Source organism: Eumetopias jubatus, unplaced genomic scaffold (assembly GCF_037043125.1).
Source record: "Eumetopias jubatus isolate StellerSeaLion01/CBP00866 unplaced genomic scaffold, mEumJub1_p1.0 scaffold_3, whole genome shotgun sequence".
Lineage (NCBI taxonomy): Eukaryota > Metazoa > Chordata > Mammalia > Carnivora > Otariidae > Eumetopias > Eumetopias jubatus.
Genome location: NW_028274809.1, coordinates 125,630,901 through 125,651,396, shown reverse-complemented (window position 1 = coordinate 125,651,396; position 20,496 = coordinate 125,630,901). Strand labels below are relative to the sequence as shown.

General features: G+C 42.6%; 1 long non-coding RNA gene and 1 other non-coding gene across 3 annotated transcripts in view; one reads left to right on the top strand and one right to left on the bottom strand.

Moving 5' to 3' along the window:
* The window catches only part of LOC114209186 (uncharacterized), a 30,084-nt gene extending 10,011 nt beyond the window's left edge, over positions 1-20,073 (bottom strand). Inside the window, exons 1-2 of one of the 2 annotated variants that reach the window (XR_015767890.1) lie at positions 19,910-20,073; positions 9,461-9,567 (exon numbers count right to left, since the gene is read on the bottom strand). This is a non-coding gene — a long non-coding RNA (uncharacterized LOC114209186). Of the gene's footprint in view, positions 1-9,460; positions 9,568-19,641 lie in introns of both variants that reach the window. The other variant, XR_003609277.2, reaches the window with a different exon arrangement.
* LOC148164747 (U6 spliceosomal RNA) lies at positions 7,044-7,149 on the top strand. Its single transcript, XR_015767943.1, has one exon. It is a non-coding gene; the product is annotated as a U6 spliceosomal RNA (small nuclear RNA).
* Positions 20,074-20,496: the final 423 nt, after the last annotated feature.

The window sequence follows — 20,496 nt, the reverse complement described above, 5'->3', positions numbered from 1 at the left end:
TTTCTTCACTGTCGTATCACCAGTGTCTAGAATAGGGTTTTGTTGAATAAATGAATGAACGAAACCCAAGGGTGAGGATAGTTTCTCACTTTGCATCTTTGCATCTCCTGTGCCTAGCATAACTCTTAGTCCACAGCAGATGCTCAATAAATGTTTAATTGCTTTGGAGTTGAAGTAAGAAACTACATTGCCAATCAACCCTTTGGTGGAAGACCACAAGGCCTTTTGCCAACAGTGTCTGTATGCTACCATTTCCATGCTGTGCTCTGAAAAACAATCTTAAGATTTGCAGTTATGCCATGGATCCCATTCTCACTTAAAAGACACAAAATGAACAATGAAAAGACAGATCAATGCAATGATTCAACACTACTGAAACTGATAATAGCTTAGACGGTTTCTTCAACTAATGGTATGTCAGTGCAGACTTCTTTGGGGACCTAACTGAACTTACCATTTACTCTCTGAAACTCTTCTATCTTATCTTACTACTTTTACTACAGTCCTTTCCTTCCACTCCTTCAGACTCAAACCTTTGTTGCTTCTCGCTGCTTTAACCTGGAGAATGGAAAACGCCTGGCTCGTTTGAGCACGCATTAGGGAAACTCCAGGGCCAGGCACCCATCTTCCGTAAGCCGTTGATGTTCATCCTCTGCCCAGCACACAGTAGAAGCTTTGTAGGTGCGAGCTGGGGATGCTGGGCGCCCTCAGGGCCATGCCCTTCTTCCCACTTTGAGTGACCACAGTGTCCCAGTCCTCCTTAAGCTGGGACAGGAAAAATTGTTTACCGCATCCCTCATTTCAGAACTCTCTGAAAGAGCTCCTCCTAGCCAAGCAGAGTTAAATCTATGTTTCCACCGTGGCTTTTAAGACAAACACCTCTCCCCTCCTGCCATAATTTGGGCTCATTACCTACCAAGGATCGTAAAGGTGAAAGGCCTAGAGAAGGGAGAAGCGAGATGAAAAATTCAGAAATATTTCTATTTTTCTATTTGTCTTGGAGTTTTTAAATTTGAAAAAATATGAAATTTTTAGAATAAACAATAAAACATTTAGAGTAAAGCATTCTTTTTTATAGAGTAAAGGATTTTTACTCATATTTTCATGTCCTTTCTTTGATCCTTACATAGAAAACTTTCGCATGAAATTGATAGCAGATACTGCATCTGAATTAGAGTTCCGCCAAACATCCCTTACCAAGTTGCCCCTGGGAAAGCAAATGTTTGAGGATTTAAGTGTATCTTTTGCTTCCATATACCAAGCAAAATAAGAATAAGAATTTATTAAGAAAGAAAAATAATCTGGCTAGCAGTTTTCAGAAAGGCTCTAAAGACCATGGGGAAGCATGAATAGCTCTCTATGGAGATTTTAGGGAAGAGAGGGATAATTTCTGGATGGGAATCATCGGGGAAGTCTCCGCATCACACCCGAGTCTGTGAGCTGGACAGATTTCCACAGGCAGAGACGGACCAAGCATCAAAGGCCAAAGACACACCAGGAGCAAAGATGGCCTGGCCAGGAAGCACAGCATGCGTTTGGGGCCCCAAGTTGTTGCCAGCACGTCCTTCCGGACGCAGTTGGTGTGAAATGCTGGCAGATGACAAGGCCGGGAAGGGAGACCATTTCGCCAAGCCCGCAGACTTGCCCTGACTGAGAGCTCACCGGCCCTAAGGCAGCGTGGATTGCAAGACGCACGGCCGCTCTCTGTCCCCGTGCAGCCAACGACAACTGCTGGTTGTGAGATGCATCCTGATTTCAAAGATGCTAAAATACACCCTCTCCTCCCAAAACATGTCTTTAGAATTGATAAGAGAGAGCAGTAAGTGAGGAGATGGAAGCAGAGCAGTTGGATGAAGGAAGCACAAAGCATAATGTCAACGACACAAGTGGGATGGCCTTAGGACAGGACTTTACTCTGATGTTACATCTGGGCTTGAGCGAGGCTCTGAATGCCTCAGGCAGAATGGCTGACTGTGCGCTTGACCCCTCCTCGGGGCCCCCTGTCCCAGGCTGGCAGGCGACTCACAAACACCCCTGCAGAGGAGGGAGAGAGGGCTCCGAGGAAGCATCGCCTACCATTTTCTCTTTTCTCTTTTCTTGTGGGGTGTTCAGCTCCCTTGTTCCACTGGCCACAGCTTATGGAAATTGAGGTGGGCAAAGGGATGTTTTTTAATGATGTGCTTCCTAAGGGAACCAGGGGAGCTTTTTACTCATTTGCATCCTTATGATAAAAAAGAACCTTAGAGTTCCAGCTTTGAAGCCCAGAGATATTTGATAATCATCAGTAGACAGAAAGGGGGAGCTGTGGACCTTAATTTCAGATGAGAAAATGTCCCTCCCGAGCCACCCCGTCACTTCAACACAGGCACGCACTCACACACTCACACATATGTACTCACATGTACACACACGCTCGCACGGGGAGAGGCTGAGACACTTGCAGGAGAAAAAAATAGATATTATTTTTGATCCCGAGATATTGGCCGTCACAAGACATAATCTAGAAATGGTTGGCTTTCAATTTACTTTATGCAAGTTTCTGCTAGCTACACATTTGTCTACAGTGCATCAGAAGCAGCAAACGAAGGACTTACATGCATATTTTATTAGTAGATAATTATGTTCCTTATAATTGGTTTCTAAATCAGACCATTTCACGCAATTATGGTGTTTTCTTTGCCTGTTCCGTCAATCAAAAAGATAGTAAGAAAGTTCTTTATTATCGAAAGGCTATATTCTTAACCTCTATCATGGAGTGAAGGAAATAAACTCAAATGAAAATACAGCTATTTTGCATATGTAGACTATCCCCTGTTAAAATGCATCATAGATTCAAAAGGAAGAAGAAAAAGACTACAAAGACTGATGTTTCTAAATATATCGGGAGAGGCAAAATACCAAAAGGGGAATTTGATGGTGGGGGTAGATTTTAAAAATCAACAATGAAGTCATGCTGTTTAAATGCCAAAATCATTTTTCATCCAAATGAAAAAAAGAAAACTGGGTCATAATGAACGCCACAAAATAACTGCTAACAAAAGAGCTACAGGAGCCCTATACTCAGATAAATCTAAGTTTATTCCTTCATTGAATCAACAAACATTTCCTGAGTGCTGTGTGGGTAGGAAGGACACACACAGGACTGAGGAAAAGAGGCTCAGTGCTGCGGGAGCTCAGCGCTGACCCCTGGGATCTGTTCTGGGCTGTTCTGGGCTGACATGTTCTCTCTCCCTCTTTCCCTCCCCCCGTTACCCTCTCTCTCTCTCACCTTCTCTCTCTCTCTTTCCCTCTCTCCCCTCCTCTCTCTCTCTCTCTCTCTCTCTCTCTCACACACACACACACACACACACACACAGACACTTGGTGAGGCTAAATGTTGGTGGGGAGCAGTGAATGCTGCAGGGCGGGTTCTCAGCAAGACTGGGCAAGGCAATAGTTAAAAACACAGACTCTGCAAAGCCCACCTCTACTAACTAACTTTGGGCAATTAACTCTCTAACTCTCTGTGCCTCAGTTTTCCCATCTGTAAAATGGTGATAATACAAGCACACTTACCTCATAAGGATGTTGTAAGGATTCCATAAATTAATATATGTAAAGCACTTAAAACAGTGCAGGAATGAATGAATGAATGAATGAATGAATGAATGAACAAATAAGGCAGGAGGACACTTTTGGAGGTGATGGATATGTTTATGGCATTGATTGTAGTAATTGTTTGATAGGTGTATACTTTTTTAAAAAAGATTTTATTTATTTGACAGAGAGAGAGCACAAGCAGGGGGGAGGAGCAGGAGAGGGAGAAGCAGGCTTCTCACTGAGCAGGGAACCCGAAGCAGGGCTTGATCCCAGGACCCTAGGATCATGACCTGAGCCGAAGGCAGACCCCTAACCGACTGAGCCACCCAAACTCCCCGCATGAGTGTATACCTATCTCCAAACTAGTCAAGTTGTATATGTTAATTACGTACAGCTTTTTGTGCATCAATCATATCTCAATAAAGTGGTTTAAAAATAAACAACAGTGCTGGGCATGGTGTGGGCATTATTATAAGTGTTGGCTATTATTATCATCCCCAACCTCTTTACAGCTTTCCTCCAGGGTAAAAATGCTGTCATGGGGCTTCCTGGCGACCCCTTTGCTATTTTTAACCCTCTCCAGGCCTCTGGGCCCACCTGCAATGATGTGGAAAGCCCCCAGCATTGATCCACAGCAGGTGTGCAGTGCACCTGATTGCCTTCCTGTCACTCCCTCCTTCAAATGCTGCCTCATCCCCACAGCACAGAGGGGCTCTGCCGCTGGAACCTCCTAATCCCTGGGTCCTCATTTGGAGGAGGGGAACCATGTTCATGGATGAAATTTCCTTAATTTATAATTTCCCCCGACAAACGTTTCCTATTTTGCTACTATCTCTCTACCTCTAGTCCATACACTAGAGACTAGCATGAGATAGTGTCTGCTTTCACCCAAAATTTGGTATTTAGGTTTTATAAATTAAATAAATGAAAGGTTTGAGAATCACTGCTTCCAGGTGTGGTAGTGGGTACTAGTGGTGTGATTCCCACAAGCGTGAGTGAGGCAGAGGGAGGGAAAGGAGAGAAGGGGTTAGGATTGACTCTGGGACTCTGAAACGGGGTACCTTTGAGGGTTGCTGGAGGAAGTAAGTGAAATTTTAGCAAGCAATGGGGCAAATATTTGGGGTGAGGTGATCTCCCAGAGCAGGGTCCTTTCACCAGAGCACATCCCTGCCTTGATCTGACCAACCTGATGGAGAGGCAGAGTCCAAGCCATCTGTGGCCAGGGATGGAGAGACAAAGCGGACAGGTGGGACAAGGGAGCGACAGAGATGCTGGGCAGGGACGGATGGGGCTTAGAGGGTCTCATACCAACTTCCAAATGCCTTTTCCATCCAGGAGAGCAACCAGGGCTCAGCAAATGCCACAAATGCTGAGCATCCGTAACCCACATAGAGGCTGAGGGTGTGGGGCAGGGAGATTGCTGCTTGAGAATGAGAGAGGGCAGCCTGCCTCTGTCCAGGACACCCTCGGCAGCTCCAGGGAGAGTTAGTCTTGGGTTCTCAGTGGCCTGCATCCACCATGCATGAGGACCCACAGAGAAGACAGCAGGAGCCCCTACTGAAAGAATGAACAAGTAAAGAATGAAGGTGGCAACGTCATGCCATTTTTTCTCCCAGAATCCAATTTTCAGCTTGTTCAAAGAGAAAGTTTGAAGCAAGAAAGAAAATAAAGAAGCTCATAGGAAACGCACACAAGCCATGCACTGAAGGCGCACTCAGAGGGTTCCCGTGGTCAGGACACCAAAAGGACTTTGACAAGATTTGGCATTGACTTGGGGCATTCACTTCATTCTCCACCTTGGCAGAGGCACTCCTGGCCACCCCATGCCACCAACTGCCCATTACCCCTTCAAATCCCACACAGCTGGCTGCCATCTATAACCCCACAGGCGCCACACCGCGGGTGCCCTCACTTGAGCCAGCATGGCCCTCTTTACCAACCCTTTCCTGCCTCCCACCTCATCTTGACCCATCATAAGCCCACCTTCATTCATTTCTTGGCTCCCGTTCTAAACAAGAATGATAGACTCTTATTTTTTAAAAATCCACACCAGGCTTTGTACGCCCAGATGGGTCCTATCCATCACAGCCCTTTCAAGATTATACCTTTGTTCCAATGATGCTGCATTGGCTTAACGCAATGCCAACTCCCCTCTGTGGATTTACCTTCAATCATCTATCATCCACAAAAGAACACTTGTCTCGTCGTGTTGTCCTAGAGACACACTCACCCCGGTTTAATGCAAAAAGCACTGGGCTTGGAATCAAATGGCTTTTTGTCTTCGATCCACTCCCTCCTGACTTTGTAAATTCAGATTTAAACTCACAAGACTTCTGTGTCTTCATTTCTAAGTGGGAATAGTCATACATGCTCCAGCTTGAAGGGGTTTGTGAGGATCAAATAAAGGACTACAGAAGAAAGCACATTTAATGCCACAGAGCAGAAGAGTAGGTTTTGAGAATATTTTTCTCTCCTAATCTCCCAATTTACTCTCTGGGTATCTTCCCAACTGTCCTCTCATCTCTGCTCTCCAGAGAAAACATCTGTTCACTCATTCAAGAAAGATTTGTTGCCTCCCCACAATGTGCTCGGAACATAAGACAAAGAGCATTAACTCTCTGTCCGCAAGGAGCCCACGGTCGAGAGAATGAAGCAGACACAACCATGAATGGATGGATGAGTAACAGAGTAAACGGATACAAGCCGTAAGCAAGGTGCCGCCATGGGCTAGGAAGTGACTGGTAGTGCAAATGTGTAGGCAGGGCAGCGAGTCAGTGAAGACTCTTCAAAGAATATGGATGACAGCTGAACCGAACTTATTTACTCTTTTCAATAAATATTTATTGAGGCCCAACTGTGTGTCAGGACCGTGTGAGGCAGTGGACATATAGTAGCAAAGAAGACAGGAGAAATCCTTGGCCTCTTGAGCATACAGTAAACAGGGAAAGAAAAAGCTCAAAGAATTCCTGACTGTGACAAGAGGCTAAGATGGAAATTATAGAAAGATGTGACAGACAGTGACTGTGACTGGGGGGGTGCAGGGCCACCTTAAACAGGGTGGCCAAGAATCACCTTGGTCAAGGTTACTTCTGAGCTGATATTTGAAGGATGGGAAAGAGCCAGGCACAGGAGAACTGGAGCCCCAGGGGGAGAGAGCTCCAAGAAACGAGAATGGCCCTGGGGCAGAACAAGCTTGGTCGTTCTAGAACACAGACGAGTCTGACTAGAGCTAGGGCACTAGGGCAGAGAGGTAGAAAATGAGACCTGAGCAGAAGGGAAGGGCCACTTCGTGCAGAGCTGTGGGGCTATGGCAGGAGTTTGGGTTTTATTCCAAGTGCAGTGGGAAGCCACTAAGGAATAAGGGTGCAGATGGAAGTGACATAATCAGATTTGCATTTTTTTTAAATATTCGTTTCTGTGGAAATAATTATTAGAGCAGCAAAACCTGTTAAAAGGCTATGGTCGGGCTTGCTTTGGCAGCACATAAACTAAAACGGGAACAATACAGAGATCAGCATGGCCCCCCGGTGCAGAAGTGATAGGCAAATTCATAAATCATTTCATACTTTTAAAGAAAAGGCCCAGGTCAAAGCAGGGAGGAAACTGATCCAGGAAATTCTCCAAAAGCAAGTCACCAAATTTTGTAAACTCTGCAAAAATGACAGAAGTGGGCACTCTTTGAGTTAGAGAAACATTTCTGAACTCTATCTCATTCTAAGGTTTCTGGAAAACTGAGTCCACATAAAAGCTGACAACCAGAAAATTCTCAAGGTCAAAACCTATACAAACTTATCATAAGGAAAAAAGAAATAAAGAGCAGAATAACACCCCTCCAAGTAGAGCACAGTAGAAAGACATGCCCACAAAGCAGATCAAAACTATAATTTCCTACTTCAAAATGACAGGAGATGTTTTTAAAAAGTATATAACACATGAAAGAAAACATAAATCAAAATTAGAAAAACTCAGAAATGAGGTTGCAGAACTCAGGAAAGTATCATTTTTTAAAAAATATTATTTCAGAATTAAAGACCAAATCAGAAGAAACACAAGGATGAACAGAGACAAGAAATAACGCCTTAAGAGACATAAGAGATAAAAAGAGGAAAATTGGAAAAAAAAATCAATAAAAAAATGAAAAAAGAGATAAAAAGGATTTGAGAGCAAGTAACAAATACTGAAGATTTTTTGTTTTTTTTTAAGATTTTATTTATTTATTTGACAGAGAAAGAGAGAGGGCACAAGCAGGGGGAGTGGCTGAGGCAGAAGGAGAAGCAGGCTCCCCACGGAGCAAGGAGCCTCATGCAGGACTCGATCCCAGGACCCTGGGATCATGACCGGAGCTGAAGGCAGACACTTAACGACTGAGCCACCCAGGCATCCCACACATACTGAAGATTTAAAATGAAGATAATCCAAGTCTCTGAGGAAAAAAGCAAAATCAGGAGAACAGAATGAATAGTGAAAACTATAATTCAGGAAAACTTTCCTAAAATAAAAAGAGTTGAAACCACCTATGGAAAGAACACAACACAGTACCTGAGAATATCAGTGTAGAATGACCAAAAGGTAGTCTAGTACAATTACTGGAGGGAAAGTTGGAAAGAATGAGAGAGAGAGAGAAAGACAGAAAAAGAGGAAGGCAGGAGAGAGGGAGGGAGGGGAAGGGATGGAGGGAGGGAGGAAGGAAGGAAGGAAAATGGCATCTAGAAAAAAGAACACATAACTCATAAGAAAAGAAAGTTAGATTATCATCAAACTTTTCAAAGAGAATACTTATGCCAAAAGAAAATGGAATGGCATATTTAAGATTCTTAAGGAAAGAAAGTGTAAGTCATTGGTTTTGTAACAAGCAAAACTGACTTTCAAGTATAAAAGACACAGACACACTGTTATCAATATGCAAGAAGTCAGGGAATATTATTTCCATGAGCCCTTCCTGGGAAATCCACTAGAGAATGAGCTTCAGATAACCAAAATAACCAGAGAGACAGAAGATGGATGGTGAGCAATAAATATAGTAACCTGTGGAGTTAAGACCCAACGAGGGTTCAGAACAAGAGGGTATCTACAGTACGTGATGGCTATATGCACTGACAGTACAGACTTAGCAAAACTGTTTGGGTTTTTTTTTTTTTCATGGGGGAAAGAATAGAGAAAGCATATGCAAAAGTTTTTTTCAGCAGTCACATTGGTTTTAGTATTTTTTTAAAGATTTATTTATTTATTTATTTGAGAGAGAGAGAGAGAGAGTGCAGGGGGGAGGAGCAAAGGAAGAGGGAGAGAGAGAGAAACTTAAGCAGACTCCCCACTGAACACAGAGCCCACCTTGGGGCTCAATCTCATGACCCTGAGATCACAACCTGAGCTGAAACCAAGAGTTTGGGCCCTTAACCGACTGTACCACCCAGGCACCCCTGGTTTTAGCAGTTTTACTCTGAGACTGTGGTATGTTAAGTAATTATGGTTTATACTAAGTTTTTCATTCCTTGTGTCCTTGAGAACCAGCAAAGTAAAAGCTTTATAGTTTCACATTTTAATTGGAGTTTAATTAAATTCACATTTAATTCAATATGAAATCATGAGGTGTTTTGTTATATATGTTTTTTTTTTTTTTCCTTTAGCCTTGTTAAGAGGACTAGACACAAAATGCCCATCATCCCTCTTGTGGTCCTGAAATTACCCTTTCTCTCTACAAGAAGCCAGGGCTTCTTGAGGAAATGACTGATTCCGGGTCTGGTAGCCAGAAAGCCATCAAAGACCATTAGGGTCATGTCAAACAAGCTGTTTACACAGGTACATGAAGGAGAGAGAAGGGAAACTGGCCAGATGGCGACCTGGATCTGGGAGGAGAGCATCTGTAAGATTCAATTCAAAATACCTTCCATCATCAGGCGTTTGGCGGTGGCGAGGGGAATGGCAGCACCGAACCCTCTGTGTGGCGGCTCCTCGTCCTTGGCAGTTTCCCTGTGGAGATGAATCTGCTCCCTGAGGAGCAGATGGCCCTGTGAAGAGCCACGGTGTACGGCCCTGAACCCACACCACACGGCTGCAGACCGAGTGCCCCAAGTCAGTCACGAGGACCTCTCAGCCTGGACTCCATGGAGCAGGCAGACATACACAGTATGAAAATCCCAGGTTTCTTCCTTTCTTCCCTTTCCTTCCCTCCATGCATTTATTTCCTCAAACATGTTAATGACAGAGTACCCTCAAAGCCCCCAGCTTTGGTGCCTAGGCCGTGAGGAACACGGCAAGACTGAAGGCATCTTCCCTGCCCACACAAGTATGTGAGGGAGAAGGAGACAAGACCCAAATCCCAGATTCAAGCAGAGCGTTACCACCCTACAGGCGTGGTACAAACTGCACCGGCCTAAGATTATCTGAAAACCTTCTTGGCGAAGCTGAGTCTTCACCCAGTCTCAAACGATGAGGCAGACCTGGATTAGCAGGACACTTGTGAGGAGACCCCTGGAGGCTGGAGGCTTTGGCTGGTGGACAGGACTGGGGGAGTGAGAGCAGGCTGGGCCTTAAGACAAGGCTGGAGAGGACGCAGGGGAAGAGATGGAAGAGGGGAAGAAGGAGCCCAGGCACAGTAGGGCGTCAGTGTGCCAGGTGCTATGAAAACCATGTAACCTTCCCAGCAATCTTCTAGAATAATCTGTGTGATCTCTAATACACGGATAAGAAAACTAAAGTACATGGACTTTTAAGTACGGCTGGTCCTCGTTCCTTATGGATTCCACATTGGGGAATTCACCTACTTGCAAACATTTATTTGTGCCCCCAAAATCAAAGCCTGTAGCACTTTGCATGGTCGCTTTTTGACATGTGCAGAGCAACGAAAAATTTGAGTTGCCCGGCACGCTCGTTCCAGCTGAGGTCCAACAAGACAATGCTCTGCCTTATTGTTTCAGCTTCCATAATGGCTCAGTGTCCTTTCTGCTGTCTATTTAGTGCCACGTTTTTTGCATTTTTGTGCTTTTTGTTGGCAATTTCACTGTTTAAAAAGGCCCTCAAATGTAGTGCCGAGGTGCTGTCTAGTGCTCCTACGTACCAGAAGCCTAGAATACACTTTACAGAGAAAACACGTGTTAGATAAGCTCTGACTTACAGTGCTGTTTGCTGGGATTTCGATCTTAATGAATCAACAATACGTATTAAATAAAGCGCCTTTAAACAAAAACACACATAAAACAAGGGTATGTATTGATTGGCTGACAAAAATGCTCACCTAACCGTGCATTTTCAGTATTCACTGATTCAGGGTTCGCAGGGATTTTATAAAACAGAACTACTGTGTGAATAATGCTCAAGAGCACAGAGCTGAGATTAGAACCTGCCCTTTCCATCTGCTTCGGAAGATGGAGCTCCAGGGTGTGCCTGGGTGGCTCAGTTGGTTAAGTGTCTGCCTTCGGCTCAGGTAGTGACCCCGGGGTCCTGGGATTGAATCCTGCATCAGGCTCCCTGCTCAGTGGGGAGCCTGCTTCTCCTTCTCCCTCTGCCCCTCCCCCCTGCTCATGCGTGTTCTCTCTCAAATAAAGAAAATCTTTAAACAAACCAAAAAATGGAGCTCCTTACAGATCATCCCAAAGTAAATATATGACCGTCCATGTAGACATATGCCAGAGAACCATTTTCTACTGAGTGTCATTTTCAAACTACTGGCCAGAACAAATATTATTCCTATTTAAAATCAAAAGAGTAAAAAACGGCTACATAGGCAGGAGCTAGTTCTTTTTCCCTCTGCTGTTTCACATCATCAGCACAACTTGCTCAGAATCCGCAGGTCTCAGAAGTGCTCTCTCAGGTTCAGAGATGGTTTGCTCTGCTTCACAGAGCAACACTGACATGCAGCACCAGATTGTCTCTTTGCAAACTTACTGACATTGTAGCCGGGTAGAGGTGGCAGGGACATGGTTGTGCACATGGCGTTGGGCCATCTGGCGTGGCCCTAATCCTCTGGATGTAGGAGCCTGGGCTTCACACGGGACCAGGACACCAAGATAGGCAAGCCTCACAAGTTCACAGGGTAGAGGGGTCGTCAGTCCACAGGAAATGGCTCTGCTACCACTTGGGGCAGAACACGGGGGTGGAATCCCACAGAAAGGCAATCTTTAAAACATGCTTCCAAAATGGACCAGCCCAAACTATTCTGGGTATTTCATTTCTTTTCCTTTTTTTTTCTTTTTTCTTCAGCAGACAATACAGCTTTGCAATGGAATCCTCACTGGTGCAAAAACCTGTGTGTTATTGAGTCTGATATATATGGGAAAATCTCCAGTATGTTGAGAATATTAATTCATGTACACCCTAAGACGCAATTTCATGCTTTTATAAGTTTAATGTTTTTACAATTAGGTTCAAGTTTTGCTGTAATTCTTTTCTCAGAAGGGGCATTATAATGTGCTATCTAGGAGGCCGTTTTCTCCCTTTAGCCATTAGAAGCTCATTTAACTACATTAAGGTCCTGCTGGGAATGTATCTAGGAGTATAAAAGAAAATCAAGACCAGCAGCAGCAAATTTTGTCCGCTCTAGATGCAGAAGGTACCATTAAACACATTGCCGCCTCCCTCAGTGAGCACACATTCACACAAACACACATTGCAAACAACTTTTACTTTTATTTAATAAATAGATTGAATAACTCAATATTTTCCAAAATGGAAAGGTGAATTATAATGAAGGTAGATATATGTTCCTGAAAAGTTTGTGAGTACCAATTTCAGCACGATTAATATTTTATTTAAATCTACATTAGAAAAAATATTTAATATAATATCTCACCCTCAATTTAACGAGTTATATCTACTCATACACTGGAATGAAGCACTCCTAACATGGCATTTTGTCACAAATGAACTGTCAAATTCAAAAGAGAAAAAAAATCCTCTGTAAGATCTTGTCTCATAAGATATAAATTACAAGCTAATATACCAAAACAATTTTTTTAAGATTTTTTTATCTATTTATTTGTGTGTGAGAGGGAGAGAGAGAGAGAGTGAGAGTGTACAAGCAGGGGGAGTGGCAGGCAGAGGGAGAAGCAGCTCCCCACTGAGTAAGGAGCCAGACGCAGGACTCGATCCCAGGACCTTGGGATTGTGACCCGAGCCAAAGGCAGACACTCAACCAACCGAGCCACCCAGGTGTCTCTATCAAAACAATTTTAAAATAGCATTCTTTTGGATTATAGCAACTTGTATTGATTGACCTTGTCTACAAAACAGTGATAACAAAGATTAAATAATATGGAAAGGAACTTTACTAAGTTCCTTATTTTTTGTGACCAAATTTCCTATTTTATAATTTTTTAATTTAATCAAATTGATTTAGTTTAGCCACCTCTGGAAGGAATTACTACTTATGATCGTGTCCATTTCTTATCAGAATATAACTGGATATTGCCTATGCCAAAAATTCCTATTCAACTAGATGTAATAAGCCCATCATTTGGAAACAAGGAGTACATTTTACACATGGAAATAACATCTACAAAGTCCTCCTAGGAAAACCTGTTTGCTCTATGACTTATGACATTCCAGCTTCACAGATAATAAAGAATTAATCTTAAAGAAAATAATGCTGATAGCAATGGTAAAAATCCTCTCACTCATAAAAGTAATTTATAACTCAAGAGGGTTTACAAAGCCTCCAGATAGAACTTAATTCTAAAGCTTTAATATCATGTGGTTCTAACTTTGTTACATACAAAAAGGTTTTTATGTATTATTCAACATCTCTTTTTTAAAAAAAAAAGATTTTTTTATTTATTTGACAGAGAGATAGCGAGAGAGGGAACACAAGCAGGGGGAGTGGCAGAGAGAGAAGCAGGCTTCCTGCTGAGCAGAGAGCCCGATGCGGGGCTCGATCCCAGGACCCTGGGATCACAACCTGAGCCGAAGGCAGACACTTAATGACTGAGCCACCCAGGCGTTGTGTCTCTATAGATAAACTGGTCAAATAAAACAACATATCAAGTAAGAGTCATGATAGTTTTATTCTTCTTACCAAGTACTTGGTGAAGGTATGGACATTGATACACTCTGGCCAATGACGTACTAGCAAAAATATGGCAGGTGGGGGGAGGCAGTATGGAAAAGTATGGAAAACAAAAAGAGACACACAGAAAATCCCTCTTTTTCTGCGGCTGACATTATCGCAGCTGGTTGTGATGACTGGAATTGCTGCAACCATTTTGCAAACATAAGGACAAGCCAGGATGCTGAGCAATATAAACCTGAGTCCATCCTTTACCCTGACTTGGGTTCTTGAGCCAGACTTCTTGCTTTACATGATACATCTTCTTTTTTATTTAAGTCAGTTAAGTTGGGTATTTTTTTTTCTTACAGTCCAAATCAGATTTATGTTAACTCTCCTATTACCATCAAGATTTTGGTGCTCAGAGTAGTCAAACCAGATAAACAGTCCCAACAATATAAAGTATCCAGAACTTTATATTTGCTTGTGGAGATTTTACAATAGGGAATATGTATATAAACAGAAGAAGTGTTGCAGGACACAGATATGGCATTTAAAGAGTGGGGGCCAAGAGGTTGCTGCTGGATCCAGATAGAAAAGATCCCAACATCCCCAGGTAGCAGAGGTGAGGTGAACGAATAAATGATTCCAAGAGTTATGGTTGGAGGAAAAGTTCTGATGAGAAGTCGTGATACAGAGAGGCATCTTCAGAAATATATAGTGCTTTAACCTGTGCCAAGGTTATGAGTGACATGAAAATGCACCTCTGTAACCCACCATCATAAAATCTAAAGCCTGAGGTTCCTGCATAGTATAAAAATAGTTGTACCCCTTAAGATGGCTGACTGCACATTGGGTGCCCAATGGCAAGAATGAGAATTCTAGAAGTGTAGACCAATGCTTGGAGACATTCACACACATCATTTTTCATCCATTAGAGTCAAGGGCAGTGAGCGATGTAGGACAAGAATGGGCATCTCGTTAAGGGGGCTGCCCTAGGGCTTACGTCTCAACACACAATCTTGTTTTATAAGACGTGGTCACTTCATGTACCATCAGGAACAGCAATTCTTCTGTGTGTGTCTATAACAAACCCTTCTTCATTTTTATTTCAGAGAAATAATGTTTCCTATGGAAAGATACATTAAAGACTATTAGGTCTAATCAACCACTTCTCACGTAAGGAAACCGAGGCTGAGAAAGGCCTTGTAAATTTTTAAGGCTCTCAAGCTGACACTAGAACCTAGATCTTTTCGCTCACCCAAAATATGCTCTTGTTCCCAATAAACGTAATTGTACTAATCCTACCAACTATTCATCTTGTCAATATTATTTTGGAATTTGAATTTTATATTCCAACATGGCTACAATTCTGCTTCCAACCCACTGGGAACTCACTTGGTTTCTTCAGGATTCTTTTTTTTTCTTTTTTGGTTCAGTAGTGGAGCAAAGACTAAAAACCCTGACGAATAACCACAAGAAAAAGCTATCTCTAACAAAAGGTAGAAGTATAATGAAATGTATATTCTCCTGGTTATCCTCTCATATCGCCAGCATCATCGATGAAGTTTCAAAACGTTTCAATATTAGAAATATCCACAGCAATTATGCTTATTAACATCAGAGTTGTTCTTACCACACATGTATTATTTATGATGAGAGCATTAGTTCACTAGATCCACAGAGATTAGATAGCAATCAATGTTCATATAATGTAGACACGAACCTAATCATATTCTAAGTAGCCCAAAAGAGCTCATGTAATTAACGAAGCCATTGCTTTCTGCTAAAGTCTGAGGATGTCTACAGACTTCCTGTGATAAAAATCCAACCTTACAAAAGCAAGGTTTATACACCCTGCTGTAATTGTTTGAATGGTGACACTGAGACTTCAATGTTTTAATGAATTGATCTGGCACTCTCATTTCAAGTTGATCTATGAAAAATTAACCGAAAAGCTATGTTGCGTATTGGAGATTCACTACTGTGAATCCTTATAGTATAGGACAACCCACCTGCAACAATCTCAGAAATGTTTTAAAAGCTTCATATTTAGTCTATCACTTGACAGAAGTGACTGTTGTTAGGACTTGACAACTGTTAGCTATACAGAGATTTGCATTGTTGAATGAGATTGGATTGGCACAATTTGAATGGAATGATACACTTAAGCTTTTGCCATAAGAATCACTTAATTTGTGCTTGTTATCTCTTGGGTTGTGGCATCATATTATATTCTCTTTATGGGTAAATATATTTAGGAGGAAATAAAATGCCGTTTCTCAATTTCCAAATAAGCTTACTCAGTTTTTAATTAAATTTCTCAGAGCAGTTTGTCAACCTTGGCATTTACATATAAAACACTGATAATTATGTAAAGATTCTTAAGAGATTTGTTTAGAGGGTTTGGAGTTAAGAAGCACAATGCCAGAGAAAGGGCACAATTAAAACACTAACGTCCTCTTATTCATATCACTGCTCTGGAAACAAAAGAGCATAAGGCACAGAAGTGAATCATGTGGATTCTGCAGACCAAGGGCGAGTGAGGGAGCCACAGGGTACAGAGGTCACGTTCAAACCAAGGCCATGCACATTTGCACTTTTCCTGGGAAACTGTACCCTTTATTTCTGGAAAAATGTTTAGGAACCCCTATAAGAGAAAATAATAAAAAATAGGGATCTATGTTTAGAGCTATAGCACAATATTCCTATCAGCACTGGGGGAGACAGGAAGCAGAGACAGAAAGAGAGGGAGGGAGACAGAGAGAGATGACTAATGCTGATAGTATGTGCCAATAAACCAACAAACAAAAATAGCATTTTATAAATCCCATTCTCTTAAAGAGAAATATCCTCTGGGTTTTGGATACAGATGAGGTCACCAAGGCATTTCCAAGGGTCTCTTACTTGTTCTTGTGGACACATCGATCTACTCTCAGACAGTGTTCCCTGGGCTTCGAGCCTCCACCGGCACCTGACATGTCCAAGGAGTACTACTTTGTGGAGGAGGCATGAGGGCCACCTCCAAGGATACAGGACTCAAACCCAGGGCTCTGAGATCATGACCTGAGCCAAAAGCAGACGTTTAACCGACTGAGCCACCCAGGTGCCCCTGGGTTGTTTTCTTACTAATAAACAGGAGTTCTTTCTACATTCCAGACGTTAATCTTTTGCCAGTTATATGCATGCAGTTACCATATCCTAGACCATGGCTTGACTCCTCACTTCCTTCATGATGTCCTTTAATTAACAGAAGTTCTTAACATTAATGTAGTCAAACAAACTTTCCCTTTATGGTTAGGGCGTACAATCTCTTGATTAAGAAACTCTTATCTATCCCAGGGTCATAAAGATATCGCCCTGCATTGTTTTCTAAAAGTTTTTAAGCTCTTAGCGTCAGGGATTTATATTATCATAGCTTCGTAAGTCTTGCTATCTAAAGCAAATTTTCCCATCTTAATCTTCTTCAAGAGTATCTGTTCTTTTGCTTAAGTCTTAGAATTGATTTGTCAAGTTCCCTGAAAAAACAAATGAGATTAGGATTATAATTGTTTTGAATTTGGTGACAACTGACATTTCTATTATGTTGATTCTTTCTACCCATTAATATGGCATATTTCTTACATAGCTTATAAATGTCTCTATGAATTTGTCTATTCTGGACATTTCATATAAGTGGAATCATGTGGCTTCTTTGTGACCATCTTTTTTTGTTTAGCATAATTGTTTTCAAGGTTCATCCATGTTTTAACACATATCAGTACTTTTTTATTTGTCAGTTAATATTCCTTTGTATGGATACAACACATTTTATTTATCCATTCATCAGTTGATGGACATTTGGCTTGTTTCTACTTTTTGGATATTACAAATAATGCTGCTATGATCATTCATGTGCAAGTTTTTGCGTGGACATATGTTTTTATTTCCCTTGAGTATACACCTAAAAGTTGGAATTGCTGGATCATATGGTAACTCTGTGTTTAACCACTTAAGAAACTACCAGGCTGTTCTCAAAGGGGCTGTAGCATTTTACATTCCCACCAGCAATGTCTGAGGGATCCAATTTTTCCACATGCTCATCAACACTTACTACTGTCTTTATGATTGCAGCCATCCTACTGGGTGTGAACTGGTATCTCCTCGTGGTTTTGATTAGGGAACCAGGCAGACCTGAATTTAGATCCAGCCTCATTTTCTCCTAGCTCTTACAAGATTAATGGGTTGTTAAATGCATGTGCCCTGGAGTTTTGTCTAAGGTTCCATGGCAGAATATAACATTTTATGGTACCTGTGCTAAGCGACAGCAAAAGGCACCCTCTCAGGATACATGGAGATCATGAAGCCGGCATTCCTGTGCCCACTCCTGGCTGGTCAGGAAGGGGACACTGCCTTCCACTCTGCTCTGCAAGCCAAGTGGAGAGAAGGAAGAGGGGAAGTCAGGGGGACCATGATGTAACTTGTCAGTGTCCTGAAGTTGGAGGCGCCCAGACACTGGGCTCTGAAGGTGAGGAGCCTGTGCTTGGTCACCACCCAAATGGCCCTTGAGGGCAAGGAGTGAAGACTGGAACCTAGGGTGTCAGGTTACCTTCTTCTCTGGCTGGGGCCCCCACATCCTGGGACGCCAACACGGGGGTTTGTCAGAACCAGGCTATAAAGCTGTCATATTTGTTACACAGAACCTCTGAGCCTGTAAAATGCAGACAATAATGAGAGTGATCCCATAGGGTTTCTAGGAGGATTCTAAGACAGCATGATAAAGTACGAAGCAACCAGAAAGCTCTCAGTATTTCTATTCAGCTTTTTTCCCACAAAATAGGGATCATACTGTATAAAGTTTGTATTCTGCAATTTTTTCCCATTTGTTTCTAGATTAAACCATATGAAATTACTAATATCAACCTTTTTTTTTTTTTTCACAGAAACAGCAGTTTTAAGTGTTTCAACATAATATATCAGGGACTTTTTTTTTTTTTTCTTGGAGAGAGAGTGTGCAAGTGCAGCGGTAGGGGGGCGCAGAGGGAGAGGCAGAGAGAGAATCTCAAGCAGGCTCCACATCCAGTGCAGAGCCCAACTTGGGGCTCGATCTCACAACCCTGAGATCATGACCCTGAGATCAACCTGAGCTGAAACCAAGAGTTAGACCCTTAACCAACCAAGCCACCTAGGCACTCCTGGATTAGGGACTCTTTTCATGTTATCAAATATTCTTTGAAAACATGATTTTTAATGATTGCATGTTATTCTATCGTATGAATAAACTCTGATTTACTCAGTTCTGCTCCTTGTTTTATTTAGGCTGTTTTAAATTTTTCATTATTTTCTATTGGTTTCTAACTAGAATATAAGCCATTTAAGATCTATTAATTAAATTTAAAATAAACTAATGTGATAATAGTTTATGCATCATCAACTTTCCCACAAACTCTGACAAACGTTTTCTTTGTAACCCACGCAACCTCTGATGTGTCTGACATCTCTGAGCCCCTCTCCCCTCTCTGGCTAGCCTGCCACTACACGGACCATTGGATTGGCCCTTCTGTCTGCTTCTTTCCCGCTTCATTATATCTTTACTAAGAACCATGGTGGAGGGAAAAGTTGAGTACTCTGGGTATAGGCATAGAATAATCTTCCCAAAGCACTTACTAGTGGCACATCGATCTGTCATTAGTGAGGTGCTTTCAAGATGCAACTTTATATTATTGTTTTGTCTCCTATTCTACCTTATGACTCAGACAATGGGGAGAGTACTGCCCTCGCCTCTGGATAAAACTGAGGGCAAGCCCATGGCCTTTGTGACCATTGCTAAATACACAAAATGTTATGGTTACTTTAAGTCATACATCTCACATTCCAACCTGGAATGCTTGGTCCAATATATCAATTAACATTTTAATCACCTCCCACCCCCTCCCCACTAAGCTAAGGCTGGTCACAGGTGAGGGCCCAGTTTTAAGGAGGGCATGTGCTCAGTTTCTTCTTTCCTTCCTACTGCCTCCAACTACCTGCAGACTGTTTCTGGTGGCTCCATGGTGAATGCTGAAGGGGTAAGGAGCACACAGAGACCAGGGAAAGGAGGCTCTTACTCATGACATGTGGCAGGCAAAGTCTCCGGACTTGACAGATGCTTCTAGCAGATTCTTTCCTTCATGGGAACTTGAGTTGGTTTGTCAGTCTCCCTTGCTGAGCTTCCCTGCTTCGGGGCGTCACTCCTTCATCCACCCATGCCGGACTCCCCTCCTCAACATCGGCTCTTGGAAACCCCCACAACTCTTACTGCTGAGCATTCCTGACTCCAGCAGTCCACTTTCTTGGACCAGAGCTCTTTTAGATGACTCCAAGTCATTCCCTTACCCAGGTTCCGCATCTGGTGCCCAGGCTCGTGTGCTGTGGAGCAGCCCAGCCCACAGAGAGGAGGCATCACTTCTCAGGCATGCTGGGTACAGCCTCCCTCCTGCTGCCGTGGGCTTCCAGGCCAACACCAGTTCTGGCGGCCCAGCAAGCCCAGGACTATTTGTGTGTTTGGAGGTGGGGCTGTGGTGGGGAAGTGTCGGGTGGTCACATGGTCATGACACAGCTTTTTGCCCAAGAAATCCCCTTTCCCTCTCACATTCAGCTATTTTGTATCTTCCCTTGTATATAAGGCCCCTTATATCTTTCCTAACCTATGCTCAAGCTGCACACTCCCACTCACAGGAATACCATGTTTGGGTGGTCTTTCATTCAGTCTTTTACTGGTTGTGGCTTCACATCCCTGAGCTCTAAACAACTCTGCCCCTTATTCACTGGTCTCTAAACACATCAATCTGCAAAGGAAGCTCCATATTTGAAATAATCCTCTGCCAAAAAACAAACCGTTTTTCTTTTAAATTATTTGGTTTCTGTTTGAATGCTCTCGCTTTAGGTTTTTTGGCATCAGGAACAACTGTAGACTAGAGGAG